A 24,036-nucleotide genomic window follows, 5' to 3' on the forward strand; every position below is an offset into this window, starting at 1 on the left:
GCAAAACAAAACAAAAGGTAGAATGAACTCATAATATATTTTGGTTAACCCAATATATACAACATGCTATCATTTTTAAATAAAATTAATAAAAATTACTAAGATATTGGTTTTTTTTATACTAATTCTTTGAAATCTAGTGTGTATTTTATACTTATAGGAGCTACATTTCAGATGCTCAATAGCCACATATGGCTAGTGGCTTGCACACTGGATGGTGCAAATTTACAGTATTTATAAAATAATTGTAAATCTAATAACCACCACTTTGGATTTTTAAAACTTTTTTGTTCCAAGAATTTCATTAAGTAGTTAAGACACATGGAGAAAAATTTAGATGGCTTCAAAAGCTGTTTGGTCCCCTATATTATACTTGTTATCACACTGTTAGTATATTTGCAGAACTCGTCTTTGCTTCTTTTTCTGAACTGAGGGAAAGCAGCAAAAAGCCTTAGGTGTACAAATTTATAATAGAAATAAGAACATTGAGGCTTTCCATCCTGAAAAACTAGTTTCTGAAAAACCAACATTTTTATTTTTTTCTGAGTGACATAAAACGGAGATAAGTTTTGAAATGGTCATTACATTAATTACCTAATGAATTAATTAGTTTAAACTCTACTTTCTAACTAAAAATTTAGCATTTGAAAGTGCTGGTAAGAACTAGAAAAGAGTCAGAAATGTAAAGTATGATGGAGTTTTATGAGCTTATATGGGTTTTTTTTCAGTTAAGATTAATTTTTAATTCCCTCCAGACAAAGGATATTTTTTTCCTTTTTTTTTTTTTTCCTTTGTCTTTTCAGGGCCACACCTGTGGCATATGTAAGTTCCCAGGCTAGGGGTTAAATCAGAGCTGCAGCTGCCGGCCTAGGCCATAGCCACAGCAATGCCAGATCGGAGCCATGTCTGCCACCTACACCGCAGCTCATGGCAATACCGGATCCTTAACCCACTGAACAGGGCCAGGGATCAAACCCACATCCTCATGGATACTAGTTGGGTTTGTAACTGCTGAGCCACAATGAGAACTCCCCTAACAATGATTTTTGATAGTCTCTTTCCAGTCTGATACCCCAGGTATCTCAGGCAGCAGGTAGATCTGTTTGGATGTAAGAACTCCTTCTTCCCTGTGTGGGTACTAACAAACCTTGCAACTTCCCAGAAAAGTAATCCTTCCAAAGTACTTGGTTATGTTGTTAAATCACTTGTTGTCCAAGCCCTGGGACTACCTTCTCTCAAGACCTCTAAGCACCCTCCTTTGTAAAATTGTTTATTTTTACAGCTTAGACACATTGATAGTTCATCAACCTCCTGATTTTATGCCCAATCTTTAGACATGCTAATTTGTCACATCTTTCGAAATCCCCTCCTTCTTCAGGAGTGGTTTCCCCCAGTAATTCTTAATCACGTCATATTTAATGAGAACAATACCAGTAATCATATTGTTACACAGCCCTTTTCTCTCTGGAATCTCCAAATGGTTTCCAGATTGGTGGAGGGTCAGTTTTCAAAAGCTCCTTGCGAAGAAAGAAGGGGAGGGGATTAGTTCCCAATCAAGGTAGTGGGGGGTGAGACTTAAGATGGGACTGAATCCCTCTCTCCATGTCATTCAGTCCACCTGTGCTGTAACACTTCCACCCTGACCAAATGTTCCAATGAGCTGAAATGCACCTATCTGGCAGGGATTCCTCTTATGCTGCCTGGGGACCTGTCATGCTGTCATCACAGCTGGATATGACAGGTTCCAGGAATTCAGAAATTGTTCTTGACATGGCAGGAAGCATTTTTACGCCTGAGCATTACGAATGTGTCATTTCCTACGTAAGTAGTAAGTAGCACTGCCCCACCTCCAGCTCTTTCTATCTTAGTTACCATGGTTTTTTGTTCCCTACGGCACGTATCACCACATAACGTATTATGTACTTGTTAATTTTCTGCCTCTGCCCCTAGCATGTAACCTCCATGAAATCCCTAGCTTTGGCTGTTTGGTTCACAGGTATGTTTCCTGCCCCAGACACATAACAGGAGCTCAGTTATTTATTTATTTATTTATTTATTTTGCTTTTTAGGGCCACTCCCATGGCATATGGAGGTTCCCAGGCTAGAGGCTGAATTGGAGCTGCAGCTGCTGGTCTACATCATAGTCACAGCAATGCCAGATCCTTAACCCACCGGGCAAGGCCAGGGATAGAACCTGCGTCCTCATGGATGCCAGCAGATTTGTTTTTGCTGAGCCATGACAGGAACTTCTCAGTAAATCTTTACTGATTGAAAGAACGAATTTACATGCAAGAACTGTGCCTTCTTTGAAACAGTGACGTGGTGTTAGGGAAGCCTAGATCGAATCACAGCACTGTGGTCTGTGAGCTGTGAGATCTTGAGCAAGGTCTCTGGCTTCCAGGTGTCTCAGGTATGAAACGGAGTGAGGGTATGGACCTTAGAGGTCGACTGAAGATTAGATGACGTCAAATGCTCCGCCAAGCCCGGGACCTGACCTGCAGCAAGAACTCAACAACGGGTGGCGATTTGGGGAATGTGCATTGCTATTCCAGTGGCTGCTCATCTGGAAAATGGTTAGAACTTAGAACCCTCACTTCAACCACAGAGGTTTCAGCCTCAGGGCTAAGTTACATTCCTTCAAGGATCAAGGCAAAGACTGGGCCTGTCACGGGTCCCAGGGCCTCCAGCGCAGCAGAACGTGCTTAGAGGTTTTCCAGCACATCTCAGCAGTCTTCCAGAATATCTTGTCCCACACACAGGGACCACAGGCTGGCTTCATACCGAAGCCCAGTGGGAACAGTTGCTAAGAAGGGGAGGGGGCTCATAATACATCAGAGCAGGTAGCTTTCAATAAACAGAAAAGGAAAATTTTAGTTCAGCTCCCCTCTGGCTGGGGTTTATCAAGTTGGCTTTACTGAAAGGTGCTTTGACCTTATTTTGACAGGGTGGGAAAGGGGGGGGGGGCAAGAAAGTCCGGGGTGAGAGCCTTCTTAGACACCCTAGTGCTGAAACAGCACTCAGAGGAGGCAACAGCTGACCCATAGCTCGACCCCCCATCTTTGGAGAGAGAGATGGCCCGGCCCTCCTGCTTCTCCCCCGGTCCGCCTGGAGGAGGCATACCTCTGAAAGCCAGTGAATGTCAAGTGTCTAATCTTATCTGCTTCTCAAAGCACAGAAAGAAACACTTTAGCAATCATTTAAAATAAGCAGCACCGCAAAAATGCAATATTAAGCTGATAAGCATGCCTGAAATCTCCAGGATCACTTTGAACAAGCTAATCATGTAATAAATGAGATAAGGGTGTGAAAAGCCACTTTGGAGTTGTCTGCACCTTTTTGCATGTGAGCTATTGTTATCATTACCAATACTCCAGCTATATTTTTCAGATTAAGGAAAGGGAGGTAAAAGCCTTCAGAAACAGGGTGAGTGTGCAAATAAAGATTTCTATTAAAACACATCCGTGCACGCATGGGTGTGCTTGCACATGTGTGTGTGCACATACATGTACACATGTGCATGCACACTGCCTCTGCAAAGCTCTCATTCCCTCCGGACTCCTGGACAGAGAGTGGTCAGGCAGAACCCTGACCCTCCAGACGGCCCACTCCCAGCTGTGGCCTCAGCTGCCCCTCGAGGCAGGAGGCTAGGAATGCCCTCCCTCTGGCCCCCAGGCCATCCCACCTACCCAGTCATGGGCTCCAATGCCAGCACCTGGGCAATTCTTCCCAGGCATGTCACGTGATCTGCACTCTCCTCTCTCTAAATGTCAGCGACATGTATGTGCTATCCCATTTTTATAATCGGAAGTCTGTTTCTGTAACTGAAAAGTGTGGAACAAACCACTGCCCTCAAGAGACTCCCCTCCCTGCTTCCCACCCCCAACAAGGTAGGGGCGCAGGGGGTGGTTCTTGCCCAGAGGGACATAAATCCTCACACTCGCTCCTCCTCTGATGGAAGGTCTCGGCGAGGCCTCCCTAGGTCTGGGCTGTGTTCTACTGGACCAAAAAGCAGCCTTTTGGAGCTTCTGCAGGGCTTCCTGCAGCCATGTGTGATTTGCCAGTCCTGACTGATCCACGGTTTCTGAAGCAGGGATCAGGGGTCCAGAGGGCAGCCTGGAGTCCCTCTGAGGGTGAGCAGCATTGGGGGGGGGGAGGGCCGATGACACTGGACACGCCACTGTACGTTGACGTAAAGCACGAGCTCCGCAGGATGGGGGGGGACACTGCATTGGGGTGGGGTGCCCTGCGTTGTATTCAGAAAACATGCTTACTCCTGGCTATTGAACTGGATCCCATGTTTTCCCTTTAAGAGTGGCTGTTTCTGGAGGACGTGCGTGTGTGCATGTGTGTGTGTGTGGGGGGTGATCCTTCTGTGGCCCACGCTGGAGACCCCCAAGGAGACTGTACTTCAAAGTCCCTCCCAGATGCCGTGTGGGCAAAACATTCATTGAGCACCTCCTCTGTGCCAAGCAGCGTTCTGTATAAATGAGTCAGTTCCCACCACCCAGGAGGTCACAGGCTGCCAGGAAGCCAGAGGAGATAAAGAAGGTGCTGGGTGCACTGTGGGGGGGGGGGCGGGAGGGGGCGGGGGCTGATAGCTCCAATTTAGATGAATAACATGATTGCAACACGGATGCGAAAGCTAATTATAGAAAAAAATTCCTCTCTCCTGGAGTATAAACAATTTCCTGTAACTACTTTATTGAGAAATCTAATCTCATGAGGTTTTTTCATTCGGCCCCTTTTCTGGCTGATTGGTTTCTCGGGGTTGTGTGTGTGTGTGTGTGTGTGTGTGTGTAACTGTTATTGAGGTTGCCATACCCAGGGCCTGCTCAGAAGAGACTTGGCATGGCATGAGCCCCATGTCCCTTTTTCTCTTCCCCAAGCCCTTTCAGGGCTCACACATCCCTACACACACTGGACACATACAAACACAACCCAAATACCACAGCACACACACACACACCCCGTCTCACACACGACATACACACCATACACACACACATCACCCATAACATGACCGTGGGGAGAGGGGACACCGGCTAGCTATTTCTCCCCTCTAAGACATGTTATGGCCAAGAGCAGCCTCCTGGGGGGTTTCTGAGATCTGTTCTTATTCCTATTCACATCTTTACATCAAAATGGACTGGGAACAGAATAATTCTTATGACTCCATTGGAAAGTACATAGGAAGTCAAGTTTTTTTAATGTCTTTTTCCTGAAGGTTAAAATTAAGGGAAGAAGTGTGTATGTGTCATTCTCACCGTCGAAACAGTGAACAAGAACATACTGTCCTGCATGGGGAAATCGACGCAACGGTATATGCAGTGGCAGCTGTAGTGGATTCACTTTGCTGTGCATCTGTAAGGCAACCATGCTTTTACACATTTAAAAAAAATAAAATAAAAAATAAAACTAAGGCAGGAGGAGGCTGAGCATCACCCCCCTGGGCTCCGCTGGGATGGGCTGTCTGGATATTTCTCCCTCACCACAATTCCCAGTTTATCCCCGGGTCACCTTTCTCTGCCACCTGGGGAGCCGGCACAGAGGTGACTTCAGATGCTCTTCTCTCCCCTGCCCCGACTCTAACCCATTTTCCTCAGGCTTCTCTCCCATTGTCCGGCCTCTGGCACTTGAGCCATTTCCCCTCCTGAAAAGGCTCTAGGCCTCCCAGTCTCCTGGCTCGACTCACCGTCATTCCCTTACCTGAAAGAGTAACCCCTTCTTGTCACCCCTCCACCTGCATTGAGCCCTACCCCTTCCGGAAAGCATTGCTGAGATTCCTTCTTCTTGACGAAGCCTGCCCTATCACTTGAGCCGAGACGGCACACTTCTCAGCTTGGACAGGACTCACTGTCCTCAAGTGGTGCTGATCTCATTCATTTATTTGGCAAATAGCTGTTGAACAGCTAGTATGTGCTCAATAAACACGGCACTCCGCGTGGGGGATACAGCGATGAACAAAACACAAAGCCTTCTTTCCCGTCACTGGTCCCCAGATGGCTTGTAAGTTCTTTGGAGGGGAAGACTGGGTCTAACACTTCTTTGTACCCCCCAGAAGGTAGTAAGAATTCAGTGAATTTGCTGGACTGATTAACTAAGGCAGTCATTCTTTCTTTCACGCAATGGCACAAGGAATTTGAGTCAACACTACAAATGACCCTTCTGAATAACCCGAGCCGAATGTGGAAAGAAGAGGAATACATTTCGTTCTTATTAAAAACATCGTGTGATTGTTTTCTGTAGCAAACATAAAATTCCAGTTTTATCAAATACATCTCTGAGAAATACCCCAGTCCCCAAGGCAGACAGCAGTTGTAAACAAGTCCTCTTCCTACTCAGAGACTGTGGAATTCCAGAGCCTGGCTGGGGGAAGAGCCGGTTCTCTTCTCCCTTCCGGGATGGAAGCTTAGCCCAGAAGGCATGTGTGCGTTTAGACCCTCTGGGGGATGCCTAGTAAAGACGGGGAGTCAGCTCAACCACAAACCACTAGCAGAGGGGCTGAAAAACAGTCAGACGGGACTCGGGGGAAAGGAACACCACTGCTCAGTGACCTAGAATCTGGATCCTAGAAGCCAAATTATGGTTAGACACATTGCTTCATCACTGACCTTGTTGCTTGACACACACATTCTCGTGTGTACACTGTGTCTATTTCTAACCAGTTCCTCTTTTCCACCAACAGAGTTTATACTAAAAGGTGGCAAACGGCACGTATACTGGCATTTTTCTACAGCTTGAGACTCAATCAAGACTCCTAATACTTTAAAAGAAAAACAAATGACACCAGCTATTTCCTTCCTGCTAACTACACAACTTTAAAGGAACACTGAGGTTTTGTTTATGAAAATACACTAATGATTATATAACCAATGCGATCTATATTCTCACCATATTTTCTTACAATTAAAATTTTCAGCCCTCATGTAATCTCCCTTAGGCTTTGTGGTTTCTTTGACACGCTGGGAAACTTTCACACTTACCTGAAGGTTAGCATCTTAATGTGTCAGGACATGAGGAGTTCCGCGCTGATGAGGAAGGCTACATAGAATAGGCTTCTCATCTTAAATCAGCATTAGATCACAGGCTTCTGGGGACCCCAGGACATCAGGTGACCAGAGTGATGGAGCAATAGCAGCCCATGAATCACATGATGGCTCGGGAGGAAACTGAACAATTTTCCTGTCTGGCTGAGATGGCTAATGCCCAGGCTGGGAAAAAGCCCTGTCCTGGGCAAACGTGGGTTTCTGGAGAAGCCATCTGTTTATATGGCTAAACAATAAACGACCGTCTTTATACTGTGCAAACCACTATTAGAGCCTTACTAACTGATCATAGGTTTGATTGACTAAAGAGGAGTCTCATGGTTTATAGCGATGACGTCCATGGATATTGGGGATGGGCCAGAAGAACTTCGACTCAGTTCTTGTGCACCATGCATTCCTTTCTGCTCTTAACCTCAGCGAGAGCTGTGCTATGGGCTGAATGTTTGTGTGCCTCCAGATTTATATGTTGAATCCCTAACCCCCAAAGGGATGGTATTTGGAGGTGGGACCTCAAGTGGTGGTTGGGTTTAGATGAGGTCATGAGAGTGGAGTCCCATCATGGGATTAACGCCCTTACAAGAGGAAGCTGTTTCTCCAGCATGTGAAGATGATGTGAGAAGGCAGCCATCTGCAAGCCAGGAGGAGAGCCCCACCGGGCACCAAATCTGCCGGCAACTTGATCTTGAATTTCCTAACCACCAGAACTGTGGGAAATAAATGCCTGTTGTTTAAGCTGCCTAGAGTGTATTATTTTGCTACAAACTAAGACAAGTTGTTCATACTTGTTGAAAAGAAAATTGCTCATATCCATTCTTTTAAACACACTACCCTCTTTTCTCTTTATCCACTTAACAACTGCAATATTTAATTAGTATCCTTTCATATACTCTCCTTTTATCTTTTTATCTGTCCCACCATCCTTTTCCCCCTGGTTGCCTATCTTTTCTGCTTTTACATCATTATCTGGATGAATCCTACTGCATGAATGTCAAGTCTCAGCTCAGGTAGGTCTCCTCCTATGAGGCCTTCTCTGCCTTTCTCTCTTTCACCCCCAGCCTGGATTCAGGGCTGATTCTACACACTCCCACTGTGCCCTGTGGTGGCTCCTACCCAAACCTCTATTCCTCTGTGTTTTGTTTTTTTGTTTCTTTTTTGGCCTTTTTGTCTTTTTTTTTTTAGGGCTGCACCTTCGGCATATGGAGGTACCCAGGCTAGGGGTCGAATTGGAGCTGCAGCTGCCAGCCTACAGCCACAGCAATACCAGATCCGAGCCACGTCTTCGACCTACACCACAGTTCATGGCAACGCCAGATCCTGAACTCACTGAGTGAGGCCAGGGATCAAACCCGCAACCTCATGGCTCCTAGTCAGAATCATTTCTGCTGCACCGTGATGGGAACTCCTGTTCCTCTGTGTTTTACTCTTACAAGCCAGCTCTAGACCGACTTTCTCATTGAAGGCAAGAGCATGTGCTGAGCTCCAGGAGTAGAACCTAGAGCGGAAGGCACAGAACATGCTGGCTGAGTGAAAGATGTTTTCCAGTGGAATCCTTGAAACAGAGATTTAAGTTGCTGATACAAAGTGGGGTCAGTGTGCAGGAGGTGGGGACAGTCACACCAGGCAAAGGCTAGCGAGCAGTCTGGGATTTAGTGCGGGTTTACAAGTCAAAGTGGGGCCTCAGCCATTGCTGGAATTGTTGACACTAAGTCAGCGAGGTAACAGAGGAGTCTGTAACGGAACTGGATTGCAGAAGCCCAGGTGCAGGATCTCAGGAAGGGATGAAGTTCAATGTGGAGGGTCGGAGACTGTAGAATTTGTACCCACTTGAACAACGTCCATGGTTAAACTGTGTCCCCTCAAAAGATGCTGAAGTCCTAATGCCTAGTACCTGTGGATATGACCTTATTTGGAAATAGGCTCTTTGCAGATGATCAAGTTAAGATGAGGTCATGAGGTTGGGCCCAACTGGCGTCCTTATAAAAATGGAAAATTTGGACCCAGACACAGATACATAAAAAAGAGATGATGTGAAGACACAGGGTGAAGGCTGTCAGCAAGCCAAGGAATGCCTGAGGCTGCCAGGCGCTGGTAGAAAATAATAGAACAGACGCTCTCTTCCTGCCCTCAGAAGGATCACCCCCCCACGCGCCAGACACCTCGATCTCAGTGTTCCAGCCTCTAGAACTGAGAAAATAAATTTCTGTTGTTGAAGCCACCCAGGTTGTGGTACTTTGTTAATGACAGTCCTACGAAGCTAGTGCACAAACTCCACCAGACTCTGGATTACTTGCAGATGAGGGCTGGGAGTTATTAATACTGGAGTCTCTAAGCACCTGGCATACTAGCTAGATGTTTGCATAAATCTGTGGATTAATTCACCATGACAGAGACTTGATGTGCCCTCTAAGGCAGGCTTTTCTCAGAGCTTAAGCTGGGGGAGAGAGGCTAAAAGGGGAGAAAAATGAGAAGCTAGAATTGGCACACAGCAGAATTTTGTCCAAGCTTTTACTGTCATTGCCCATCCCGCACCCCCAAATCACGACACCTCCTTCTCTGTCCAGAGGCCCCAGAAAGACTCCTAGATCCAAGAAGCCCATTTGTGTTTAAAGCCATCTGCTAACAAGGATGAGTGAGAACATGATGTCCTCGCCCTGTGTCCTGCCCCAATTCCTACCCTGGGGTTTAGCTACCCCACAATTGCATAGGGAACTCTTGTTTCTTATTACTTAAAGGTTAACTTGAAATTCATTTCTGATGAGAAAAGTAAGAAAACTCTGGACAGCTGTGCTTGGGGTAAATGTTTTACCTTATGTTAGCTTCCAATTCCAGAAACTTTGAAAACTACAAAACTGGAGTGATGGATTTATGTGGTTCCTTGACCAATACAGATATTTGTAATAATAATAATAGAGCAAAAGATAGCACAACCTCAGAATTTTTTCCCTTTACTCAGCTGAAAATTAGGCCAGACAGGCAATTACCAAGGTTTTGCCATAATATATAATATGTGTATACCACATTTATGGCAATTTCGTATTACATGGTTATGATTCTGCATTTTCATCCAATCATCTTATTAGTTTTGGTATTTTTATGTGGTAGATGACTACAAGCTAAAAGTCAAGTGAGAAAGGCACTGATGGAGAAATAAAACACAGACTCAATAAAATAAGGCCCACTTAAGAATGTGGCCGTCATTACAAAAGACCGCAATTGGGGGTGTGGACAATGAACTCTTGAAGACTGGGTAAATGCTAAGACACCAAAGTGAGAAGCACCACTTCCAATTCCATTTTTATTGCTCTAATTCTGAAATTCATTCTACTACCATACACAATCATTCCTCATTCCTCTTTTTCAAGCACTGTGGTTAGATGGCTTTGTGAGTGCTAGTGTAATGATCTACACATTTACCTAAAAAAAAAAAAAATCAAGAGAGGAGAGTAATATGTTAAAATAGAATTGACAATGTCTTTAAATATATTTTTTAGACCCTAGAGAATGCCACTGTATATACTGGCATGTTATTAGAGGGAAATGAAACTGCTCTATTAAATTCTAAAAATAAACTTGGATCCATTTTTACAGCTCATTCAACTGATTTTGTAAGTTATGAGTCATTTGTTGCTTTTGGTGTTTGATGGCATTTACTTGAAGCTAAACTGAATCCTATTTTGGGTATATAAGCAAAGAAATGATGGACTATAGTAAAGCAGCCTGCTGTTCAGATTAAAAAAAAAAAAATCCCTAGTAGTGTTTGGTCTATCTTTTCTTTTGCCTTCTTTCCTCTTTCTAAATTCCTGAATTTCCTTTTTTTTTTTTTCTTCTGGAGCTGAAGTTTTGTTTTCTTTCGTTTATTCTTTCTCACTTGCTCTAACTCCCCCCCCCCCCTTTTTTTTCTGGAGTTAATGTAAACCATCACCAATGGGAAGCCTGAAGTTTTCCATCTTGAGGATAAATGCCACTTAGCCAAGCAAGTCTGAAGGTAAAATTCACCTTCTTAATCCTATTCTAAAATGCGGGATTGGTAGAGAGAAAAGCTCTCTACTTTTTTTCCCCAATGTAGGAGAAAGCGGTCATGTGAAGTATATTAAAACTGAAGGGTCTAGAAACCACTTATTGGCACCAAAATGCATATGTAAGTTATCATCTATTATAATTGCATATTGGACCATAAATTCTGACTTTGAGAACCAAAAATCAGCATGCATATATTCTGACCCACCAAAGAGGAGTAAATGACAAATGTAACTTCTTTTCTATAATCACTAGATAGAGTGAGCTAGTTAAATTCAGGATATGGGACCATTTATTCCTGCTCTGTAGCTTTAATGTCTAGCTCACGATAAGGCTTCAAAGGTCAAACTGAATCAAATTAAAGGAGTAAACCCTTGATAAAATCAAATCTGTATCTGCCTGTTGGAACAAACTTTTCTTTCCTACTTTCCTTGAATTCTGGGGAATTCCTTGTAATCTTCAAGTAACTTGATCCAGAGCCTAGGCACTTGATTCTGGTCTTTCATTTTCTTATCACTTTCTGTAAACGCTGAAGAAACTACTGATTCTATGTTGCCTTCGCAAACAGAGCTTGTATATGCCCTATATAGTGGGGGTTTAAGAAAACCAGCTCAATTCACAGTGGCAGTTATGATCAGAGTAGCTACTGTGGTCAGCCAGACTGGATCTCAGAGAGTCATTTTCTTTTTCCAGAAACATAAACGCATTCTTGAGCATAAATCATTGTATGGCTTAAGGCCACAACTGGATTTCTCAACTGTCTTCTCTTGGGTGCAGCGCACGTGCTGGAATGCCACGGCCCGAATTCTTGATCCTCTAGGTATGGCCAGAACACTACTCCAGGTCGCTTAGGAATTCCTGGCTGTGCTGAGACACCCAAGTAGTCATGTGAGAGATGGAAGTCAAACATGTGTTATAATGGGGTGTCCAATTCTGTGCAGAGTCAGAATCAGAGTGATCCCCAAATCAGGATCCTGCTTGACCACTGCTCCCTGTGGGCTATTTGGATACTTTTAGGTGATAACAGAACCACCTATAGCCTAGCTGGATAGAAAGAACATGAAATTTCGAGGCAGCCAGATGTAACTAAAAATTCTGGCTCCAACATTTAGTATGCGATCTTGAGTAAATTACTTAAACTCTTTGAGCACTAGTTTCCACACTTACAAATTAGAAATTATATTTATTTTGTGAGTTGTTATTTCAGACTAAATGAGACTGTATCAAAAAAGTTTTCATTACAATTCATAGCATACAGCAAACACCAAATAAAAGATAGCCCTTCTTCCCCTCCCCTTCCTCTTCCTATTCTTCCTATTTTTCTTTTTATTATTTTTATTCTGTATTTAAGAATGGAGCAAATACTCAGCACTCCTCCTGCATGGAACCAGGTATGATTCCGGATGCTGGCCGTGTGTGTGTGTGTGTGTGTGTGTGTGTGTGTGTGTGTGTGCGCGCACACTCATGTTTGTGTAAGAGCAGAGAAAGGGCAGGGAAGGTGACAGAATTTTAAAGGCAAAGATATTATCTCCTACAACCCAGGGCCTGAATCCCCAAGTCTCTCCCTCACAGTTAACACTCCTCGAGCCAGAGCGGATGACCTGCTGTTTTGATATGATTGAGAACTCGGCAATCTCTCCAACCCCCGTGCCCTGGGTGGGATATGGAAAGAGAGAGGCAGTATCTTTCTAAAGGCTGGTCCTGTGCCCTCACAAAGACCACTCTCAAGTTCACAGGCAGGGGGTGGCTGGCCTCCAGTCATTCTTCACTCCGCTCTAGTCCTCTTCTGGGGAAAGTAGGGCCACCCAGAAGCTTGTTGCCAAAACATTATCAGATGCCTAAGTGCACGTGGTCTGAGGTGTGCATGAACTGTTAAAGGCTTGGGGGCCTGGCTGCTTCTTTTTTATGTTCCCAGAGCAGCCCCTGCTCATTGTTGGGCCAGTCCTGTGGCCTGCAAAGGATCAGGGTGAATATTCCAGACCAAGATTCCACTCAACTAGAATGGAGCAGAGATCTGTGAGCCCGTTCTTCCTGCGTCCAGGCTCTTTTGTTCTGAAGACAGATGAGGAGCATGAAAGCTCTCTTCTGCCTGTGATGAGGCATCCAGGTGATAGAAAAGAAAGCCAGAGAGAGAGGCTGGGGCAGGGAGCCAGGAATTGCTTAGTGTTGACTTGGTGGTGAGCCACGTGGTGCAAGGCCTTGAAGGCTGCTTCATTATTCCAAACACTGGGACAAGAAATAATCAAGAGGAATTAATGCTGCAAAACTTGACCGACAAGAGAAACAGCAGCTTGGGCAACCTCGCTGTCTGTAACCAGATCACCAGACTTAACATTTGAGAAAGAGGTGGATAAGCTCAAAGCTAGAAAAACAAAGTGCGGAGTTCCCGTCATGGCGCAGAGGAAACAAATCTGACTAGGAACCATGAGGTTGCAGGTTCAATTCCTGGCCACGCTCAGTGGGTTCAGGGTCCGGCGTTGCTACGAGCTGTGGTGTAGGTCGCAGACACGGCTCTGATCTGGAGTTGCTGTGGCTCTGGTGCAGGCTGGCAGCTACAGCTCCGATTCGACCCCTAGCCTGGGAACCTCCATATGCCGCAGGGGCGGCCCAAGAAATAGCAAAAAAAAGACAAAAAAAAAAAAAAAAAAAAAAAGAAAGAAAGAAAGAAAAAGTGCCTACCATTCATCTATTTATCTAGTGAAGATTATTTACTAAACAGCTATTACGTGCAAGGCATTTAGCTAAAAGTTGAGGTTATAATGGCTAACAAATCAGATACAGACCCCGCCTGCATGCTTATAGGCTCTGATATGGGCTCCTGTGGCCTAGATGAGTGAACATCCATTTATATAATAATGTTTCAGTTACTAGCACCTTGTAACAAATTATCCCCAAACCTAGCAGCTTAAACCAACCACTTGATTATGCTCCTGGTTCTGCAGCTTAGGGATTTGAAGAGGGTACAGGACTCCAGAATGTCTGGGCTCAGTGGAGGAGACTCATGGTAGAGGGTGACTTCATGGCCAGGGGCTGGGATTATGTGAAGGAGTCTTCTACTCTCTTGGCCGGCAGTCTCTGCTTAGCTGTCATCTGGGAGCTATTGCCTGAAACACCTGCATATGTCATCTTCACCACAAGTGTCTCAGGGGAGACCCCTTACATGGCAACTAGCCTCCCCCAGAGAAAGTATCTCAAAAGAAACAGACCAAAGCTTCAGGGCCTTTTCTGAACCACCTTGGAAATAATGGGCCCATCACTCCCTCCACCTTCTACAGGTTTCTAAGGCCAATTCGGATTCCAGAGAAGGAGAATTTAGATCTCTCTCCAATTCTTGATGAAGAAGAGCAAGGTAAGAGTCTGTGGGATGGGAGATCTGGTCGTGGCCATCTTTAGAAAATACAGTCTTCCACAACTGCAGGGAAAGAAGTGCGACGGCAGGGGAGGACACGGGAACACGGAAGGGGACCTAGTCTTGACTGGAAGCATTAAGCAATAATTTTTCAAAGGAGGTGCCTAAGGAGCTGAAATTGAGGATCCACAGAATTTAGCCAAAGACTATCTTAGTTCAGGCTTCCGGGTGGCCTCAATTAGCATAGGCTGGGTGGCTTAAACAAAAACCATTTCTTTCTCACAGTACTGGGGGCTGGCAGTCTAAGGTCCAGGTACCAGCAGGATCAGGTTCTGATGAGGCTCTTCTTCCTCATTTACAGACCTTCTCATTGTCCCCTCACATGGCAGAGAGGGATCTACTCGTTTTGTTTGTTTGTTTGTTTGTTTTAGGGTCACATCCGTGGCATAGGGAAGATGAGAAGTCCCAGGATAAGAGTTGAATCAGAGCTGCAGCTACCAGACTACACGACAGCCACACCAGATCCTTAACCCACTGAGCAAGGCCAGGGAGTGAACCCACATCCTCATGGATACTAGTCAGGTTCGTTTTCCATGGAGCCAAAAAGGGAACTCCTCATCCTCATTTTATGAGGACACTGATTACATATGGAGGCTCTACCCTCATAACCTAATCACCTTCTAGAAGCCTGTCTCCAAATCCCACACATTTGGGGGTTAGAGTTTAAACATACAAATTTGGGGGCCACTGAAATGTGCAGTCTACGATCAACTATGTGTGAAACAGTATTTTAAGCCAATAAAACAACTATTACATTTAGAATGGGTAAGGAAGGAGGTCTTACTGTACAGCACAGGGAACCACATCCAATCCCTTGGGCTAGAACATGACAGAAGATAGTATGAGAAAAAGAATATATATATATATATGACTAGGTCACTATGCTATACAGCAGAAATTGGCACAATACTGTAAATCAACTATACTTTAATTTTAAAAAAGCTCATTTAAAAGAATAATAATAATAAACCATGGGCAGAGATCTAGAGTTTGGTGGGAACCTAAGCCATATATGAGGCTGAAATAATTTCCATGCGGCTGCCTTGCAGTGTGTGAGCGTGGGGCCTTTCGGGGAGGGTGGGGTAGACGTGGTGGAGGGAAGTTAGTATGTGTATATGTGTGTGTTTCTGGAGGATAAAAAATGGGGCTGGAGAGGCAAGCAAGAGCCAGATCATGAAGGTCCTGGGGAAACATCTAAGGGAATTTGAAATATAGGCGATTGGAAGAGAAAAGGAATGTTCTCTGTTTGTAGAAAGGCCATTCATTACAGGCAGCGTAAAAATGAGAACGGAATTCAAATGCAGGCAGCCCCTAATTTTCTAAAATCCTGACTCTGAAAAAAATAAGGATACTTGTTTTGCTCCTTTGGATGACAATGCATGCTGCTTGTCTCTTTAATTTCTCACTTAAAAAATTTAAATCGAAAGTCCTCTCCACTCCCCAAAGGAGCATACTTAAGGCTCATGGACTCAGGAACCCCCCCCCCACAACATACAGCAACTTCATCACCCCTCTAAGACCTTCCCGAGCCCTATCGAAAGCAGTAGAGCACTGGAAATATCAACTTAATGCTTAATGTTAAGCGTCATTTATTTTCAGTACAATTTTTTCACAAACGTGGAGAAAAACTTCTCTCCAAGAGGAAAGGTAAATCCCCAGTCACCAATTTATTCTCTAGAAAGAATCAAACTTTCCTCAGGCAGGGAAGATACCAAGTAGGAGAAGCCATCATTATGAGACATTTTATGACACTGCAGACTGCGTGGCAAATGACCATTTATATGAAACCATTCATTTCCTGCAGTGTGGTTCCCAAGTGTTTGCTTTCTTGGAACAATGATGGGAAATTTCCTAACACAAGAAGGACTATGACGTCAGCTCCACTTACATGTTGTTCTTTTTAGTCTTGGAAAATGTCCCTTTATCCTTCACGCATTAGATGGATCTAAAATAAGCAAGTCTAGACAGTGGAAACCATATATAAGATCTATGGTTTCTTCCCCCCATTATTTAGTACCGTAGAGTGTAAGTCACTTAATAATCTCTGGAAACCAGGGAAGTACGCAAGGGTATAAAAAATATGTATGTCAGGTAATACATCTTTGGCTGTTTTCCTAGGTAATTACAGGCTACTTTAACTCTTTTAAAGAAGTGGGTGGGACTTCGATAAATGGTGTTGGGAAAACTGGACAGCCACATGCAGAAGAATCTTATGCCATCCCCAAAAGTTAACTCAAAATGGATTAAAGACATGAATGTAAGATCCAAAACCAACATTTCTAGAAGAAAATATATGGACAATAAGCTCCTTGACATAAGTCTTGTGACAATTTTTTGGATTTGACACCAAAAGTAAAGGAAATAAAATGGGACTATAGCAAACGAAAAAGCTTCCACGTAGAAGAGGAAGTCATTGACAAAATAAAAAGGCAACCCGCTAAATGAGAGAAAATATTTATAAATATTATATATCCTATAAGGGACTAATATCCAATATATAAAGAATTCGGGAGTTCCCATTTTGGCTCAGAGGTAACGAACCGACTAGTGTCCGTGAGGATGTGGGTTTGATCCCTGGCCTTGCTCAGTGGGTTAAGGACCCAGCATTGCCTTGAGCTGCGGTGTAGGTCACAGACGTGGCTCGGATCTGGTGTTGCTGTGGCTGGCAGCTGCAGCTCAGATTCAGTCCCTAGCCTGGGAACCTCCATATGCCACAGGTGCAGCCCTAAAAAACGAAGAAGAACAAGAAGAAGAGGAGGAGGAAGAAGAAGAACTCATATAACTCTATAGCAAAAGGAAAACACACAAAGAGCAGTCCAGCTAGACAAATGGGCAGAGCATCTGAGCAGACATTTTCCCAAAGAAGACATACAGATGGCCAAAAGGTACATGAGACGGTGATCCGCATCACCAGTCATCAAGCAAAAGCACATCACAGCCACAACGAGAGGCCACATCACACCTGTCAGAACAGCTCCTCTTGAAAAGACAGGAAATAAGGGGTTGGCGAGGATGTAGAGAAGAGAGAGCTCTTGTGCACTGCTGGTGGGGGTGTAAATTGGTGCAGCCACGAAGGAAGACAGGACGGCAGTTCTTCAAAAAAATTAAAAGGAGAACTAGCATATGATCCAGCAATCCCATTGCTGGGTATGTACCCACAGAAAAACGAAGACACTAGTTTGAAAGGACACCTGCACCCGCGTGTTCACCGCAGCATTGTTTACAACAGACAAGACACGGAAACGACCTCAGTGTCCATCAACAAGAGAATGGGCCCGATTCCTGGCCCTGTGCGAGCTCAGGTCCTGGGTCCGCTAATCGTTTGGGGATGGAAGCTCTTTCTCTAGCTTTGGACAGTTTCCTGACACACAGACTCTGAGGATTACTCACTGATGACCGCTGGAGACCCTTCTGCAGCTCTCTGGGTCTCTCTCTGTGCAGCTGTCCTCAGGAGTCTGTCCAGGGAATGAATGGCATCTGCCTGGCTCTTCTGAGACTCTCGGCTCCATCGCCTCAACGCAAGGAGACGAAGAGGCTCCGCTTGTGTTCCTTCTCCCAGGGACACAGCCTGCAAAGGAAACGCAGCAAAAGCTTGAGCAGGAAGGACTTGTTTCTCATCAGGATCACCATCTTCTGCTACCTCATGTTGTGTCTTGAAAACAGTTGCTTCTTAGGTTTGTCCTGCCCCCCACGCCCCCAGGAATAAGAAGCAACCCAGGCCCTGTTACTCTACCCTGACCGAAAAATGAATTTCTCATTTTTTCAAAGCTATGACTATCTTGGATTTTTCTACTCATTTGCCTGAACTAGAAATCTCAGAAAATTATTAGTAACTCAACAGAGAATTAGGAAATTAGAATAATTTGAAGAAAGTATTCAGGATGCAGCACAGATTTAAAAATAAATAGAAAATATGAAAAGTTTTAAGAGACGTGGGGATAGAATGAGAAACTACAAAACACTTCTTGTCTGCCAGTTCTTCCTCCGAGGTTTAGTTTTCTTCCTACTGAAGTACATTCTTTTGTGGTTTTTTCAGTGATGGAAAAGCCGTGAGTTATAAATTCTCTCAGGCTTAATTTGTTTGAAATTGGCTTTATTTCACCTTTACTTTTTTTTCCTTTTTTTACAGCCACGCCTGCCACATATGGACGTTCCTGGGCTAAGAGTGGAATTGGAGCTGCATCTGCAACCTATACCACAGCTTGCGGCAACGACGGATCCTTAAGCCACTGAGCAAGGCCAGGAATCAAACCCACCTCCTCACAGACACTATGTTGGGTTCTTAACCCACTGAGCCACAATAGGAACTTCGCCTTTACTTTTGAATAATAATTTAGCTGAATAGAACCTTCCAGGGTGACAACTACTTTCTTCTAATACTTAAAATCATCATTCTATTGTTTTCTGGCCTCTAGTAATGCTAAGGAGAACCTTACTGTTAGTCAAATTTTGTTCCTTTGTAAGTAATTTACTTTTTATTCAGATGGCTTTAAATTTTTTCTTTCGTCTTTAGTATCTCGCTGCTTGCTACTGACCATGTGTCAGAATTTCTTTCCTTTTTAAGAGTGAGTAATATTCCATTATAAGCATATTCCACATTTTGTTGAAATCCTTAATAAATTTTTAACAAGGGTTCCTATTAAAACCCTTGTACTTGCCCCGCAATTATGTAGCTACTTCTGCTTATTCTATCACACAAAATTTTTACCAGAAAGCTACAACAGAATATAAGAGAAGAAATTAATAGTGTATTCTTCAGAAAACCATTCCAGTAGCCCAAGAGAAAACCACTCTGAAAGCTAAACCCTTCATAGAAACACAGTGTACCAGGCCTGGTGCCTGACCCTCTATAAAGAGGGCTTCCTTCTCTTCAAACTGTTTGAGTGTGACTTTTCATCTCCCTTTGGAGGAATCTGTCTCCTACGCACCGGGAGCAGTTATGGGCTCAAATTCCCTCTGTCCCATTTCCACACCTTAACCAGTGCACTTCCTAGGACAACCACCTGCAGCAGGACATTTCTCAGGGTAGCTAGACGCTCACTGGGGGGGTGGGGGTTCCCTGAAGACGGTCCAGGATAAATGTTGGTTCTCCACATTTAATGCTCGTTGAGATTTCCCTGGTATAATGTGCAAATATGCCTTCTTATGTCTGAGTCACCTCAGGAGCTATTGTCTCAGAAGAGACATGAGGTCTCCGGAACCTCACACTCAAGGTCCATATTAAGGATGAGACACGTTTTTCTTTTCTTTTTTTTTTTTTATAATTTTTTTATTTTCCCACTGTACAGCAAGGGGGTCAGGTTATCCTTACATGTATACATTAGAGACACGTTTTTCTAATTACGTAGAGTGTGCTCAGATCTCTCCCCGAGCTGGAGGGTAACACACATTATGGGCACCAAAGTGACAGGCTGGCCTCGATCGCCTTCCTAATTCCACAACTTGACTAGAGGCCCACAGCACATGAAACATGAGCCTGAGGATATATAACTTTTTCAAACAACGGGATTTGCTTCTTCATGTCCTTCCTCTGGCAGCACAAAAACCTAGATGAAGCTTTGCCACAAGGGTTTTTTGAACCTTAGGCAGGCCACATTTTTAAGCAAAACATACCAACACTGCTTTTTGTACTAGAAAGCAAATCAGAATTAAAGTACTTTCAGAATTAAAGTGATTTCCAGGGGTTAGAGGATAAGATACTGCAAGGTTATGTGTGGTGGGAAGGGGCTGTGTTTAGAGTGAATGACAAAATCATCCTTAGAGAAACGTCTCCTAGGTAGCTGGAGTTCCAAGTATAAATGAAAGAGAATGTCCTTTGGCTTCGTGATTTCATCTAGTGCTTTTGATCTGGCTCTTAAATATTCCGCACGTATTTTTGAAGTAATCTGGCTCATGTCCTCTGGACTTAGGCTCGTTATCACAGCGGCAGCTAGGCACGGGTGGCTTTGGGGCCCTTGAAATGTGCTGTGAGTATAACATTCACACTCGATTTTGAAGACTATTACATATCTCACCAGTTTTCATAACAATAGTTTTTTGTACATATTGGGTTAAAAATATGCTATTGAAATGAACTTCATCTGTTTCTTTTGACTTTTTTCTAATGGGGCTACAGACCCCTTAGAATCACATATGTGGCTTGCTGGCATCTGTATGAGATAGCATTCATCCAGAACCAAGTTAATTTTTGATACAAACTCACTTAGCTTTGGACCTCTATAGTTCTCAGATCTGTTCTCATCCCGAAGACTCATCCCAATCTGCCCTCTCTCAACTCGAGTCTCAGAGGTGAGTCCTTTGCTAATGAGTGAGCCGAGCCTACCCGCAGCACATTCTCTTCAACTCCTCTGTAAGCTACCTCCTACACAGGCTTCAGGGAAAGGGGACATCATTTTATTTCTTTGAAGAAAATGCCCCCCTCCTCAATCTAAACTGACATTCCAAACTGTGGGGTTTTTGTTTTTTTCAAACTGAAATTTAGAGTAAGGAGTGACTTGTCAAATTGGGCAGAATGTTTCATTCTAACACCAACGAGCCTGTCAACAGAAGTATAAATAAATAAATGACTTAAAGCCGTGATGTCTTCCTCAGTTTCCTGGCCAGAGCAGGAACTGCTCATAAAGAGAAAAAGAAGAGGTCAGCAAAAGCAGGATTTCACTAGACTTTATTCTAAATAAGGCAGTTAATTCATAGTTTGAGGAAGTGCACAGAAAATGCTGTGCTCAGTGCATTTAGGAGAGCCTTATCTTAATAGATATAAGATTGGTTTTGTTGCTGGAAGCTAAAAGAGAGAGGAGACAGAGGGGACAAAAGGGGTCAAAAGAATATATTTCATAGGATTTTACTGCTTAATAATATTAAGCATATACCACATGCATTGACTTTTAATTTCCTAAATGAAAGGGTTTTTCTGTTTTGGTACTTGGTTGGTAAAAGAATAATAAGTGTGTAATTTTACAATATTTTTAAAATTCACTTGATGGTGTGTTGAGCAAAAAGTGTAGAAAAGGATATATAGCTCGTTCATTTTTATCGTAAGGTATTACTTAATGAAGTTTGTGTTGAACTAATTTGAGCTCATAATTCATATACCCTGTCATGCACAAAAATTTTGGATTCATATCTTTCTATAACCCTATTATTTAAACATAAAAACCTTATTTAGGATTTTTAAGTTTGATATTTCTAAGTGGTTACTATTCTGTAATTTTTTTTTTCCACACAGATTTAGAAACTTTTGATGCATCCTGAATTGTTTCGGATTTTTTTCCTTGTGTGACATGGAATACTTTAATACCTCTTTAAAATGTAAGTGAGGGGAACAGAGCTAACATCTTCCTTGAAATTACTTTATTGTAGTACTTTATTGTGTCTGGGAGAAGTGATGGATTTTTCTGGATGTTATCCAAATGTCTTCACCAGCGTTTTAACGTTACAATAGAAGTCTTTTTTTTTTTTTCTGCCTTAATTTCAGCTCTTGCACATACTCCAGAATATGTGTGGTGCACTGTTTGACACCGCAATGAAGAACATTGGTTCTGCGGGTCCCAAACCCTCCTTGGGGTAAATATTAGGAATTAGAATAAGTAAATGAAATATGGAGTCCCTTTCCTGACCTTTCTCATGGCCTACTTGAGAGAGCCTGAAATAACTACTGTGAAAAAACCATATATATATATATATATATATATATATGTTTATTTATGTTAGTGCTTCTAAGGTTAACTGTGATAATGATATTTCTCTGCGAGGTAAATGAACTGCTTTATTTAGAATAAAAGCCCAGATGAAATCCTGCTTACTTCAATCTACCCAATGCGTTGTTAACACTGAATCAGTATTACAGTTGTGATAGTTATCATTGCAATTCAATCTCAGCTTTGTTTATTTTACTTTATTTTTTGGTCTGTCTTTTTAGGGTCGCACATGGAAGTTCCCAGGCTAGGGGTCGAATGGGAGCTACAGCGGCCAGCCTGCACCACAGCCACAGCAACGCCATCCGAGCTGCATCTGCAATATGCACCACAGCTCACGGCAACGCTGATTCCGAACCCACTGAGCAAGGCCAGGGATTGAACCCGAAACCTCATGGTTCCTAGTTGGATTCGTTTCCACTGAGCCACGACGGGAACACTTTTTTTTTTTTTTTTTCTCAATCTCGGCTTTAGCATCATGTTTATATATAGCTGAATCATAGCTGAACTTATAATTGCTGTAAGTGTGAAAGGCTGTTTACTGCTAATACCTTTAATTTTCTGTCTGAGGACTTTCTTTCCGGCCACAGCAATATGGACGTTCTGCCTATGCAAAGGCCAAGCCAGAAGTTTCAGAGAATTCAAACCCTCAGAAATAAGCTCACAACCAGAGTCAAACGGGGAGATGAGGGATAAGTCTCACAGTTTTCTTACCCCTCGGGTTAGTTTCCCTTTGAGGCATATTCTGCTCCAGTACTCTGTAAACTTTATCACTGGGGATACTGTTAAAAATTCACATGCTGATTCAGTAGACTCGGGGTGGAGCTTGAGATAATGGGTGATAATTGTGATAAACCACATTGAGTAGGACGTTTTACAGTCTCCCAGAATTCCCCAAAGAAATTAAGTGCCATTTGCCTTCAATGAGAAGAAGCTTGATTATTTTTCTTTCGTGTTCTTCCCCTCCGTGTTTCTTGTGTCTTCATTCTCCTCCTGGTGTTTCCTACCTGCCTGTGGATCCTTATCGCAGGGTCTGCTTCTGGGGGAACCCAAATCAACAACATACATGCGCATGCAATACCTATCCATACCCTGATGTAGCTGTCTGGATCCTATGTATACTACCTACCATCTACCCACCTAGGCATCCAGCTACCCACTTATCTATTTATCTCCCTACTATCCACCTGCCTATCATGAACACAGCATACAGTGCAGCCTCTTAAAGACTCTAGACAATCGAAGAGCTAGAAGGGAAAGGACAAAGAGATCTGGGAGACCGTAGAAAGAGCAAGTTGATGATCACACGCTAAACTGACTTTGTCCTCCTTTGTATGTAGCTGTCGAAAGGATTTGATATTCTGGAACTCTAGTTTTTTGTCTTGTTTTTTGTCTTCTTAGGGCCACATCCATAGCATATGGAAGTTCCCAGGCTAGCAGTCAAATTGGAGCTGCAGCTGCCAGTCTACGCCACAGCCACACAGGATCCGAGCCATGCTGCAATCTACACCACAGCTCATGGCAATGCTGGATCCTTAGCCCACTGAGTGAGGACAAGGATCGAACCCATGTCCCCATGGATCCTCGTCGGGTTCGTTACCACTAAGCCACTATGGGAACTCTGGGACTCTAGTTAAAGGGGAGACATGTTATGTTATGTTAGTTATGGCTGCACAAATGGTGCCTCTTCAGAAGTCCACAGGGAAAGAGCCATTCTATTGGATAGACGGGAGAGAGGTCTTTTCACCAGATTCTGTTATTCAGGACACACTGTTGGGAGGGTTGGTCATTGGGGTCATGGAAAGAAGTTGGGTTTGGGTTAAACATTAATCTTGGGAAGACTGAAAGCAGCATAAGCAGAGAGGCACTG

At 43.5% G+C, this 24,036-nt stretch overlaps 1 protein-coding gene and 1 long non-coding RNA gene across 4 annotated transcripts in view; one reads left to right on the plus strand and one right to left on the minus strand.

The window, feature by feature from the left end:
• LOC146401174 (uncharacterized) overlaps positions 1-24,036 on the plus strand; it is a 1,049,691-nt gene that overhangs the window by 215,820 nt on the left and 809,835 nt on the right. The window lies entirely within an intron of this gene.
• NEDD9 (neural precursor cell expressed, developmentally down-regulated 9) overlaps positions 1-24,036 on the minus strand; it is a 290,141-nt gene that overhangs the window by 206,823 nt on the left and 59,282 nt on the right. For 2 of the 3 annotated variants that reach the window (XM_084967367.1, XM_021100184.2), the window contains one exon: positions 17,863-18,040. The gene's annotated coding sequence lies outside the window, so the exon portion shown is untranslated. Of the gene's footprint in view, positions 1-6,983; positions 7,107-17,862; positions 18,041-24,036 lie in introns of those variants that run through there. The other variant, XM_084967368.1, reaches the window with a different exon arrangement.

The sequence above is a fragment of the Sus scrofa genome, chromosome 7 (assembly GCF_054392235.1).
Source record: "Sus scrofa isolate SSC_HxYL_T2T_F1_AM1 chromosome 7, Sscrofa_HxYL_maternal_Yorkshire_Landrace_v2.0, whole genome shotgun sequence".
NCBI lineage: Eukaryota > Metazoa > Chordata > Mammalia > Artiodactyla > Suidae > Sus > Sus scrofa.